General features: G+C 44.1%; 1 protein-coding gene across 3 annotated transcripts in view; it reads right to left on the reverse strand.

The window, feature by feature from the left end:
* LOC108101339 (lachesin) overlaps nucleotides 1-12,980 on the reverse strand; it is a 427,086-nt gene that overhangs the window by 84,283 nt on the left and 329,823 nt on the right. The gene's annotated exons all lie outside the window — the stretch shown is intronic.

Genomic DNA, 12,980 nt, shown 5'->3' on the forward strand with positions numbered 1-12,980 from the left:
CGAGGTAAGTTAAACACGGTGGCCGACGCATTATTTCGACAGCCGAAGTCATACAACAGATGGTTGAGATGGAGCCTCCTTGCAAGTGGATCCAAAGTATGGAAAGCAAGATACGGGACTACCCCGAGAAGTTCGCGGAGTACACCGTGGAGAATGGACAAATTTATCGCAACATAGGACGAAGGATCGACGACGAGGACTACTTTCAGTGGAAACTCTGTGTTCCTGGCCCAAACAGAAGTCGGGTTTTACGAGAGTGTCATGACGCTCCGACGACCGGACATCTTGGCGTACGGAAGACGATCACCAGATTAGCACAAAGGTACTTTTGGGCCCAGAATATTCAGAGATGCGAAACGGTATGTACAACCCTGCGGGACATGCCAGAAATTTAAGATCGCCCAAACCAAGGCGGCGGGTAAGATGTTGACTCGGGTGACGAAGGAGCCGTTCGATGTGTTGTGCGCAGATTTCGTTGGACCTCTAACCCGTTCGAAACAGGGGAATACCATGCTCCTTGTGTTTCACGATGCATTCTCCAAGTGGGTGGAGCTGATCTCATTGCGAAAGGCCACGGCAGCTCACGTCCAAAAAGCCTTCCGCGAGCGCATATTGAGTCAAGTCGGCATCCCGCGGAAGTTCGTGTGTGACAATGGCACACAATTTACCAGTCGTGCGTTAAATGAGTTCTTCGCATTGCTGAGAGTGGAGGTACAATACACCGCACCATACTGTCCAATCGAACAATAAAAACGATGATGGCCCAACTTTCCGAAGGCAATAAAAGTTCCTGGGACCAGTTGCTGCTAGATAACACTTGCGATCAACTCCAGTGTTTCGGACTCCACGGGGTTCAGCCCAGCCTTCCTCACGCAAGGGCGTGAGCCTCGCCTGCCCTAGATGTTGTACGATGAAGTCACCCCTGGATCAGCGGTGGAGACCCGCGACTCCGAAGACAAGGCACGCCGACTGAAGGGAGTCTTCGACCTGGTACGTGACAATCTGCAACGATCTTCGCAGGATCAGGCGAGGCATTATAATCTTCGCCGATAGGAATGGAGACCAAATCTGGGAGATCAGGTGTGGCTCCGCCAGCACCACCTTTCGAAAGCGGTCGAGGGGTTTGCAGCCAAGCTAGCTCCCAAATTCGACGGGCCCTATGTTGTCTTGAAGTTCGCATCACCAAACCTGGTCATTCTACGTTGCTGAGGGGAGAAGAGACGGCGCACGGCGAACATCGCCCAGCTCAAGCCGTATCACCCAGGAGGAGCTACCAACGAGGAATGCGACGTCGGTCACGAAAAAGTAATGGTATGGGTAGATAGAAGAATAGAGTACTAAAAGCGATTAATGAAATTAACCCTATGTAAAGGAATAGTAACATGTAGCACTAAGTCTAAGTACCGAGGTTAGGAATTGTTGGGGTCAGGTTGCTATAGCGATAAGTTAGTCTATAATTCTAGATGGACCAGATCATCGTCCTATCGGACAGCTCGGACGAGAGCGAAGGCGCACTCGGCGATATAGCCGGATGCGAAGAGTGGGAGCTGGATGGCTCATACGAGAGCGAACCACTGACGAGGACGAGTCTGAGGGGGCCGAAACCGACCAGTTTGCAGAAGCGTGGGAAAGAGCCTGGAGTCCCAGATCCGGCGGACAACGACGCACCCCCGGGTCGACTTCGTTTTCACGGCCAGATTATGTCCTCGAGGACAGCTCGGGCTCCGACGACGAAGAGTACAGATTGTGGGGGCTTACAGGCGGACGTTGCCCATCTCCCTGCTTCATAGAGGCGCCGGACGACAGTGAGCAGGCGGGGTCGTGGAGCCGGCGGGATCCCCGGGAAGGTCACCCAGGGTACTCAGGCGCACGCCGCGAGGTGGTCTTCGACCACAAATGCTTCCGTTCGGTCGACCACCAGATCTCCCGCTTCCACGGCCACGTGGCATTGATGAGGGTCGAAACCCGGTCGGTCGTGCTCCGGGGTCCCGACCTGCAGCCGGAGGGTCCATATGTGGAAGAGCCGTTGTCGCCACCACTCCCCGCGTTGGAGGGACGTCGTCCAGGGCATAACTCGCCAGATGTCGGCGTGGGAAAGGAGTCTGAGGAGCTAAAAGGCCGACGTGGGGCATGCCGGCCCTCGCCAAGGTCGTTCGAGGACGTCCACACATCCCCGACTCAGACCCACGCTTCCAGGAAGACGTCTTATCGTCCGTGTCAGATATCCCCAAGTGCCGCCACCCGGTCTCGGTCAGCACAGACGTCGCCCGTCCAGTTCCACACGCCCAAGAGAATGACGAGCCACTCGAGCCAAACGTCCCCTGCATCAAGCCAGACCAGTCAAGTGCAGGACGAGATTGCACGGTTGGAGAGCAAACCAAGCGGCCGGAACCCGTCGATCGAGGGACCCCGCACGAAATTCTTCGCGGAGTACGGGGGGACAACAGACAGCGACGAGGTCGGCGAGGAGCGTCCCCTATTTCGACGGCTGTTTCCTAGGAGAAAGGCGCACGAAGGAGCAGAGGTCGTGGATGATCCACCCGAATTGTCCCAGCAACCCCAGCGGGAGGGAACTACCGACCCCGAGGGACTACCCTGACCTACCTCTCTTCAATTGGGAAGACGAGGTGCTGAACCGTGTGCTGGATGAGATGCTGCCCCGGACGGCGATTACAAGAATCGTCGACAGGATCGAAGGCTGGGCCGGATCCGGTAGGTGAATACGATTCGCGATCGATGACGGAGGAGCACGCTTTGTAGTCACCGGGAACGAAGAACGGGGCCTTCTTCATCGACCCCCGGTGAGCAAGGGGAGAGTGTGACGATGTGGCCGGATGGCCAGACCGTCACAGCCAGCCGAGAAACGCACCGATGTGACCGGCAACTATTTTCGATATTGTTATTATTATTATTATCATTAGTTCTAAGAGAAGGGCGCCATGAAGTATTATTTTAGTTTGTAGTTATAAGGATTTATTATAGACATAAGAGAGAAACCCTGAAGTCGGCGACAAGGAGCCAAAAATATGTAATCAATTTAAAGCTAAGTTTACTTGGGATTGGAATATTAAGCGAGGTCATAAACCCCGCCCACGGTATCGATCCTGGGATAAAATTGGTGCGCGGAAAGCTACAAGCGGGTGCGCGGAATACAAGAAGGGAGAGAACACGTGGGATCCCGAACGCAGGTTAGATAAATACAATGTAATCGGTGCAGTGTAGATACTAATAAAATAAAGTCTTGAAAGCAAGTGGAAATTTAACCAGTTGTCATTAATTTTTCTTGCCGGTCCATTACTGAGTAAGCGTAGACTTGGTAGTGCGAAACTTCTCTCCCTTGCGATTTACCCCATGGTCACAGTGAAAACTCGTTTTGGGACGGACGATCCTCCCTAAGTGTGTCGGAAAAGGGAAGGCGGATCCTCCCTGTAGGGTAATCGTTTCGGGAAGGCCGATCCTCCTTAGGCAGATCGGAAAAGGGGCGGCGGATCCCCCGTTGTGAACAAATCGTTTTGGGACGGACGATCCTCCCTGTAGTAAACTCGTTTGGGAAGGCCAATCCTCCCTTGGCAGATCGGGAAAGGGACGGAAGATCCTCCCTATCGCGTGTTGAGTGATTTCCTGAGCCCTTCCTGAGTCCAGCCGCTGGAATTTTCCGTCTCCGTCAGACGAGAAGCTCTTTTCAGCGCAAAGTCTTCCGATCGGCTGCGGCCTCGCCCGAAGGTCCAGTCTGTGGAATTTTCCGCCTCCGACCAGACGAGCGACTCTGATTCCAGCATAAGATTTTCCCATCGGCTGCGGCCTCGCCCGAAGGTCCAGCCTGTGGAATTTTTGGGTCTGAAGAACCCCTCCAAGGCAGCCCACAAAACTCTGTTCGCCCAACGAACAGGCCTCTCTAGCGCAGTGTCTCAGTAATTTACAAATTTTCTTGTAAAGGTCCCCGGAATACGAATGAGATTCATATGCCGGCTGGAAAACATCCTTAGGTACAAACTGGATACAGTTTTAAAGCCGTAGAGTGAAATTGTAATCACAAACTTTAAAACTAGTTTTCAAAGCTCAATTGAAAGCTTAAACCAAATATAAATTTGCTCACTGCATATATTTAATTTCAAAATAATTAAAGGGCCTTTTAATTTTTTAAATGGTCTTCAATTAAAGTGAGTAATACGCTTATGGTTCGAATGCTATTTTAAAAGTTTAGCTATTTTTATTTTATTTTATTTCAGCAAATTCAAAGCTTTAATTTCATCAGAAAGAATAAAAAATATAATAATAAAATAATAAAAAATGTCTTAGCGAAATTTTATGTTCGCTGTGTAAAAAAAATATCAAGCAGCCTACATATTAATTATAAACAAAATCCAGAAAAGGTGAATACTGGACATTCTTTTACAAATCGTACGGATTCGAGAAAATTTTGTTTTTTCATATCTTAGAATGAATGAACATTTTTTTTCAGCTTTTATGGAAGATTTTATTCGACACGTGTAAAAGGATTTTACTCCAAAAAAATAGTTTGCATTTTTTTTGTATATATGAAATATATTATCTCCGCTTCCAGTAGTCTCATAATAAAAACTTTTTTTTGTTCAATAGGTATTAATGTTGCCTTTCAAGTTTTTTACTTGCAATTTTTTTTATTTGTTCAGAAAAAAAATTTTAAACAATTTCATGGTTTCAAAGCTGATCCCCACGACATTTATAATTAGGAAAATTACAATTTAATTCTATACGTCATTCCTAAGAAAAAACACTTGGATTTAGAGTGGGGTCTCTATTAGGTAATAAGATATAAAATAACATTGATCGCGCTGCGGCAGCATGTGAAGCGCGCGCTGCGCGAAGAGTCGAAAATTATTTAATTTCTCTTGATCTGATGAAGACCCCACTCTAATTCCTTTTACTGTTTATTAAGCGAAACATAGGGATAATAAATTGATTTTTTTCAATTAAATAAGTTGTGGGGATCGGCATTGAAATGTTGATATAATGATTAATTTGTAACTAATTCTAATAAATAAAAAATTAAATTAAAAAATAAAATTACTTTTTGAAAGCTGAATTCTTGAACTAAATAATAAAAAAAAATGTAACGATACGATTAATAGAACAAGAGATAATTCATTTAACGTGTTCAAGGATAGAGAAAACCATTGATATTGTCAAAAATCATAACTTTGTAAAAAAAATTTTTTAAGCAAAATACCGATACACGTGTCTTTTTATTTTGCTTCCTATTAGTTTCACTCCGAGCTTCAAAGAGTAAAGACGTGCAACTAACTTACGCTCCAAGCGACAGCTTATCAGTTTAATTTATAAATTGATCACCCGATTCGAAACAACTTCGTACACAATTAAAATAAAACAAAAAACACAAAGAACAAGTGAACTTACTTACGTTGCAGGGCCCGAGCCCAAAAACACCGCAATGTCTCGACCACACGACCGTCCTTTGACAATGATGAACTTAATAACAAGTGAACCAAAATATATCATTATAAGTAGAACCGACAATGAATCTTTTGAAAAAATATCACCGTTTATTATAAAAAAAAGTGGTAGACTTTTCCTGTAATGGAACAGTCGAAACTTGTAAGAAAACCAGATCTGGCACCCTTCTCATCAAAACAAAAAACTATATGCAAGCACAGAAACTTCTTAAAATAAAGTCTTTCCACAACTTCCCGGTCCACGCTGAAGAACATAAAACACTGAACTCCTCCAAAGGCATTATCTACTCCAACGATCTACGGAATATCGACGAAAAAGAAATCTTGAAAGAACTAAAACCTCAAAATGTTATTGACGTCCGAAAAATAAGATGCTTCAACTGCCTTAGATTCGCACACAACAAACAACGAACCATGCAGCAATATCCAAACCTGCATTACCTGCAAATACGAAGATGACAAAATTAAGCACCACAGCGCAATGGACAAATCATGCCCCGCCTTTATTAAACAAAAAGAACTGACTGCTATTCATACGTCATACACACCCATCAATATCCTACGCCCAAACAGCATCAATTCCAACAAACAAAACACCAGCTATAGAAACAAAAACACCAAATACCATTGCCAGACAAGTTATCACCTACGAAGACTCCTCTGAAGAACACATGGACACAAGTGCATCAACATCATTACACTCCGCACGCTCTGAAATTTGCGACGAACTAAAACTTAAAATATTCTCAGCTAAATCAAATAAGTTAAGCACTACACTGAAATCAAAAGAAAAAAACAACCAAAAAACTAAAACTGATAAGAAAACTAAAAGCAAGATATCTGGAGATACGTATACAATAAGTACTGATGAAGATTTAGAATTATAAAATAATACAAAATATATTTTTTTATTAGGTGGCACTACAACCCGATTCGGGTTTTGGCCGACCTCAGCGTCTCCCTCCAGGCGCCATACAAAATATAGTAAACAAAATTATTTTAATTCTAGTTAGCCTTTACCTATATTCTTATTCTTAACATGCTAAAAATATTACAATTAAATGTAAATGGATACCTCAATAATTATAACCATCTACAAATACTTATAAAATAACACAACTCTAAAATAATATCCATCCAAGATAACACCTCCACTCCACAAATAATATTCCCATCCCAATAAACTTCACTCTCTACCGGAGTAGCCCTTCTACTTCACAACTCTTTACAACAACAACAAACCCAAATCCGCAATATAAGTTTTGACTTAATCGCCGTAACCGTACATTCTAAAATAAAATTCACTATTATTTCCAGTTATATACCTCCCAACAAACCTTTCACTCTACAAGAATTACAAGACACTTACAATTATATCAACACACCTATTCTAATAACATGCGATTTTAACAGCTGGAACAAAAGTTGGGGATCACAAAAAATTAACTCACGAGGAAATTTATTATTCAAATTATAAACCAATCCCTTCTAACCACTCTTAATAATGGCTCCCCCACCCACTTCACTACACACCACACCTTTTGTTGTGACAAATGCTAAATTGTCAGTGTTGAGCGTGTACCGCTCTGGGGACTTTCATCCGACAAGAAAAAATAGATGCAACCGAAGTAACTTCAAGATTAATTTTATTTAACAAATTTCACTAGATATCAAAACAAACTAATTTAATTCCGAAGGTTAAGTTATATCAAAATTTTAAGGTTCTTCAAGGTATAAAAATCAAAGAGACACAGGCCGACCAGCACCGACCACCGCTTGCCAAAGAGTGGCTTGTCGCATTTTGGCATTCGTCTTTTGTGCTGCTGGGACGTCTCGAGAGCGTAGAAAACTGCGTTAAGCACACTCTTTGTCTCCTACGAACTACTCTTAAGAGATGCTCGAACATGCCGCCCGCCAATACTGATCCCAGTATTGAACTCCAGTGCTTTTCAATTGTTGCCAATTAAACGCTGTGAAAAGATAAGTGTTTGTTAGAGCATGCATGTGTTGGATCAAAGATGTGCAAAATAATTGTCGTTAATTTGTAGAATCGGGACCTTTAGCTACTGAGCTGCTATCTAAAGGCAGAAGGCATAGTTTTGAAAGCGATCGCTTAGATATTCCTGACGAGGTTTTAACGGAAGCCACACATACGAGGTTGTCTGATCTAGGATGCAGTTCTATAATTCGTCCAAGTTTCCATTCCGCCGGGGGAATCGATCATCCTTTATGATGACTATATCATCTACCATTAGATTGGGTTTTACTTGCCACCATTTTGGGCGAGCTTGTAAACTGCCTTACCAGTCGTTGACCTTCAAAAAAGTGCAAGTCCAAAGATTTATCCGCTGTGGTGGGATTTGGTAGAGACATCATGGAATCACCGATCAAAAAATGAGCCGGAGTCAAAGCCGAGAGATCCTCAATATTTGACGTCAACGGGCACAAGGGTCGAGAGTTTAAACATGCCTCTATTTGCACAAGAACTGTGTTCAACTGCTCGTAGGTCATCTTGACCCCCTGGAAAGTACGAAACAGATGCCTCTTGACTGCTTTCACGTTCGCTTCACACAAGCCTCCAAAGTTAGGGCTGTGTGAAGGATTGAAATGCCACTGAATGTTGCGAGATGTTAATTCAGGCAGCACAGCCTTTGTCATTTCTTTTACAAAGTCCTTCTTCCACAATTTAAACGATTTGTCCGCACCCATAAATTTTGTGCCGCAGTCGCTGTACATATGCCTGCAAAATCCGCGGCGTCCAATAAAACGTTGCAAAGCCCATAGGAAATGCTGGGTAGACAATCCTGTGACGGCCTCCAAATGGATTGCTTTGGTTGCTAAACAAACGAAAACTGCGATATATGCTTTGTAGGTATGATGTCCAAGAAACCGAGATGCCTTAATTTCCAAAGCGCCAGTAAAGTCCACGCCAGTAGCTTCAAATGCTCGTTTTGGGGGGTTTACCCGATGAAATGGCAAATCTGCCATTAACTGCGATGCTGGTTTTGGACGATGTTTGAAACAGGGAACGCATTTACGTAGGACTCGTTTCACTGCTTGTTTTCCGTTTACAATCCAAAAGATCTGTTGAATAGTCGCTAGTGTGAGATCCATTCCTCCATGTAGTGTATTATGATGAGCATTTCGGATCACAAGCTCAGTGAAGTGATGTGACTTGGGTAGAATGATCGGAGTTCGTTGGTTAGCAGAGATGTGGAAAGCATTCTTTAATCTCCGTCGCACCCGCAAGATATTCTGCTGATCTACAAAAGGACATAACTGATGAAGTTTATTAGAACCAGATAAGGATTTATTTGATTGTAATCTAGAAATCTCAGATGGAAACGCTTCCCGCTGCACCAGTCGAACGACTTGAAGCATGGCATCTTGAAACTCCTGTGTCTTTATTGGGCCTGTTTGACGCAATGCCAATGCAGATTTGGAATTGTGTATAAAGCGTAGCATATAGGCCACAATAAAGATGAGTTTTTTATAGGAAGAAAAGGAGTTGATTATTGATTCATCAATCGAAGTGGTGCAAGTGTGTGTTGATTTTTTAAGGTCTCGCTGCTCAGCTCTGGCAACGTTATCCTCCGGTGGATCCAAGCGATTAGTTGGCCATTGCGTATCCGGTAGCTGTAGCCATGGTGGGCCACACCACCACAAATCGTGATTTGCCAGCTGCGTTGGGGTAAGACCACGTGGCACAATCTGCGGGGTTCGTATCAGTGGGCACGTGTCGCCACTGCGACGGTACGCTTGATTCCAAAATTTGTCCCACTCGATTGGTAGCAAAAGTCTTCAAGCGCATTGGATCTCCATTAATCCAGTACAGTATGATCATTGCATCGGACCAAAAATGAAGCGACATTGCTTGGTCTTGTAAATTTAGCTGTTGGCAGCACCACTTTGCCAGCTGGGTGGCTAACAGGGCACCAGAAGCTCCACTCTCGGAATTGTCATTGGCTTCGTGGGTGTAACGCGACTACGTGCAGTAAGTAAATGGGTATGTACAGTATCATCCATCCATTGAACTCTGAGATACGCACACGCAGCATATGCAATGGTCGATCCGTCACTAAATACATGGAGTTGAAGAGATTTTAGACTGCTACGTTGAACATTTAACCACCGAGGTATTTGGATTGCCTCGACATCTGGTAATCTCGTGATATAATCGTTCCAGCGTTCTCGTAAATCTCGAGGAAGTGTTTCGTCCCACTCTAACGGCGAGGAAACTCCAGCAGTACGTTCAATACGAACACTCTAGACGTCCTTCAAAATTGCTTTGGCAGTTGTGATAACTGGCACAATAAATCCTAATGGATCGTACAACCGGGCCACTGTGGAGAGTAATGCTCGTTTAGTAAATTCTTGACTAATTTTGAATTTTATATGAAAGCCATAAAAATCTCTTTTTAGGATGCCAATACAAACCAAGTGTTTTTATTGAATCATTATTGTCGACTTCTAAAATGGTTGAATTCGACATATGTTCTTGCGCAATGTTAACCAGCAAGTCCGGATGATTAGATGCGCATTTCCTGAGACACATGCCAGCTGATTGAAGTGCAGCAATTAGATCCTCTCGAATTTTGATAGCTCCATCAACGGTGTCATGACCATGCGCCAGTTTAGTATGACTCCACCAAGATCATTCTGCAACGCGGGACCTGTACAAAAGACATCGTTGAGAGAACGGCCATTGGAAGTTTTGCAAGACGCATCATAGACCACGCGTAATTTGGTGGTGGTACTCTCCTCCTTTAGCACAGCGTGATGAGGCAGAGTGCATGCCGCAAACCCGACCTGCCCCAATGGCGTGTGAGTCCGATGTTACTCCTCAGTGCTTGCAGCTTCGATGATGACGGCTGAATATTGCTGATGTAACGCTGGTTGTTTTTGAAACTTGCGCTCCAACATATGGGAGCGATTAAGGGCTATTTGCCGAGATTTCCCAAGAACTTGCGAGGAATCGAATTGCGTCTTGAATGGGAGCCGAACCATATATTTTCCATTGGGTTGACGTGTATGCGTGCGTTTGAAATGATCCTCGCACCATTGTTCTTCTGCTGTCAACTGTCGAGTTTCGGGAATTTTCTCTAGTTCAAAAAACTTATTGACCAAAGACTCCAAATTTGTCTGATGGCATCGAATGGATATGGCATGCGAAAGTGTTTGGTTTGTCTTACCAAATACAATCCAACCCAGTTGCGTGCGCTGAGCTATTGGTTGATCCTGAGCTCCCTTCCGAACTTCAGACAGCATGAGCTGAGGTATGACATCCACGCCAATCAGCAAGTCGATTCGACCGGATCGCGTAAAAGTAGGATCTGCCAATTCGAGTCCTTGGATATGCGACCAGTTTTGCAGGTGGATATTCATCCTTGGCAGAGGTGATGTTAAAGAGCGAAGCACAAACGCCGTATCCACTGACATTTGGAACTGAGGGTGTATACATGAGCTTAATGTAAACTCCGTGCGATGCTTGCACTTATTTGTTGAGTTTTCGCCAACTCCCGTGATTTCAGCAGAAACAAGGAATCGCTTTAGTCCAAGGGCTTGGACGACATTTCCCGTAACAAGAGTTCCCTCGGAGCCATGATCAATTAAAGCGCGTACTATCATAGACTGACCCGTGATGTTGTTGTGTAGTCGAACCAATGCCGTCGCTAGAATCACTGTGGGTGACTTATAAGAAGCCATTGCACTCACAAGCTGAGTTGTGTTGGCTTGAATTGAGCTTGCCGATAAGGATGAATCCCTCGTTGACTGAGACTGTGGAACATAAGATCTAGTATTATTAGGCTGACTAGGAAAATGTAAAAGAGTGTGATGCCGTCGACCACACTGAGAACAATTCTTTATACTATTGCACTGAGACCAGTTAGCGAAGGGCTTAAACAATTCAGACAAACCTTGGTGTTTTCCGCTATCAGTTTTCGAGCAAAACAATCTTTAGAAAGGAACTCTGGACAACGCCGTAAAATGTGGTTGCGACTACAATGAGTGCAACGCATTGCTGAATTGGTACCGCTCGTGGTATGGTAGCTGCCGCGTTTATGTATGTTTTTGATGTTAGAGTTGTTCGGAAGCTTGTATGACGGTTTATGCGATGCATTTTGGACCGATGTGGGTTTTGCTGATGGGTTCCCTTTGCGACTTTCTATCATTTCGATACTAACAAGGCGATTCTTTAGAAAATTTTCGAACATCGAAAAGATTGGAATTTCCCCTGAGCTGCCCAGGTGATGCTCCCAGGCTTGGAGAGTAGTTAATGGCAGTTTCGTCGCGAGATGATGCACTATCCAATGGTCACAAGTTGAGATTGCGATTTTGAGACGCTTGAATTCGTTTATGCACACATTGGTGACGTTGAGTAGGTGCTTGAATTCCGTTGAACATTCCTTGACGATAACAGGCAAGTCGTATAGGGCATTCATATGGTGCATGAATAATAACCTTGGGTTATTATACCTCCTAACGATGAGATTTCAGGCCACTGCATAGTTTGCTTCCGTCAAATCCATTTGCTGGACATCCTGATCGCAATCACCTGGCAAAGCTTGCTTTAGAAAATGGAATTTTTGAATGCTAGAAAGTGCCGTATTCTCGTTTATAAGCTGTGAAAATACATCAAAAAATGCTGGCCAATCTGTATGTTTGCCAGAAAAAGTGGGGACCGGTAACTTAGGGAGCTGAACTGAGGACACTGCTGTAGAAACCACCGTAGAATTATGGCTCGGAGCTCCAACTGCTGTATCAGTATTTGTTGTTGTCAGCAGGCCATCGTAGGCATCCAAAACAGCACAAAAAACCGTGGTATAACTTTGCTCAAACTTATCATCAATTGCATTTTTAAAATACGCATGCGTACGCGGACATTTGGAAATAACAATCAATTTATGATTGTGATTTTTATTAAATTGTCTAGAAAGTTCTTCTAATTTATCGCAACGGAGTTGTAAATAAGCTTTGGTTTTTTCGAGCTGCACTATCTTTTTTAAAATTCGTATGCAGCTGTGTTAATCGTGTAAGAATATCAAATTGAAGAGCACAGAGATCTTCATAACCCGCTCTCTCCAATGAGACTTCTAGTTCACTTTCGTTTTTCTCCATTTGACTCAAAAATAATTGCACTCAATCTATGACCAACATACAAGCAGCAAATAACAAAACACTCACCCTTTCTGTGCAAGCACACCCTGTGTTTCGCAGTCGTTAGCGTTTAACGTTTGTTGTTGTTGTCGTCCGCCAGGCAGAGTAGAGCGACAAAGGCGAAAGCAAGGCGGTGATTTGCTTGTCACTGCAGCTGCGCTTCCAGCGGTCCAGCGAAGTGACCTGGGTGTATGTGGTCGTTGCACTCGGCCGATCACCCAACGAGGCAAATGTTGAAAGAGAGACGCCGATATTTAGCGAATCACTGCAGCTGCGCTTCTAGCGGTCCAGCGACGTGACGTATATATGTACGGGTATGTGGCCGTTGCACTCGGCCGATCATACGAAAGCACAAAGTACAGAAAGAGA

The sequence above is a fragment of the Drosophila ficusphila genome, unplaced genomic scaffold, assembly GCF_018152265.1.
Source record: "Drosophila ficusphila isolate 14025-0441.05 unplaced genomic scaffold, ASM1815226v1 contig_348, whole genome shotgun sequence".
Taxonomy (NCBI): domain Eukaryota; kingdom Metazoa; phylum Arthropoda; class Insecta; order Diptera; family Drosophilidae; genus Drosophila; species Drosophila ficusphila.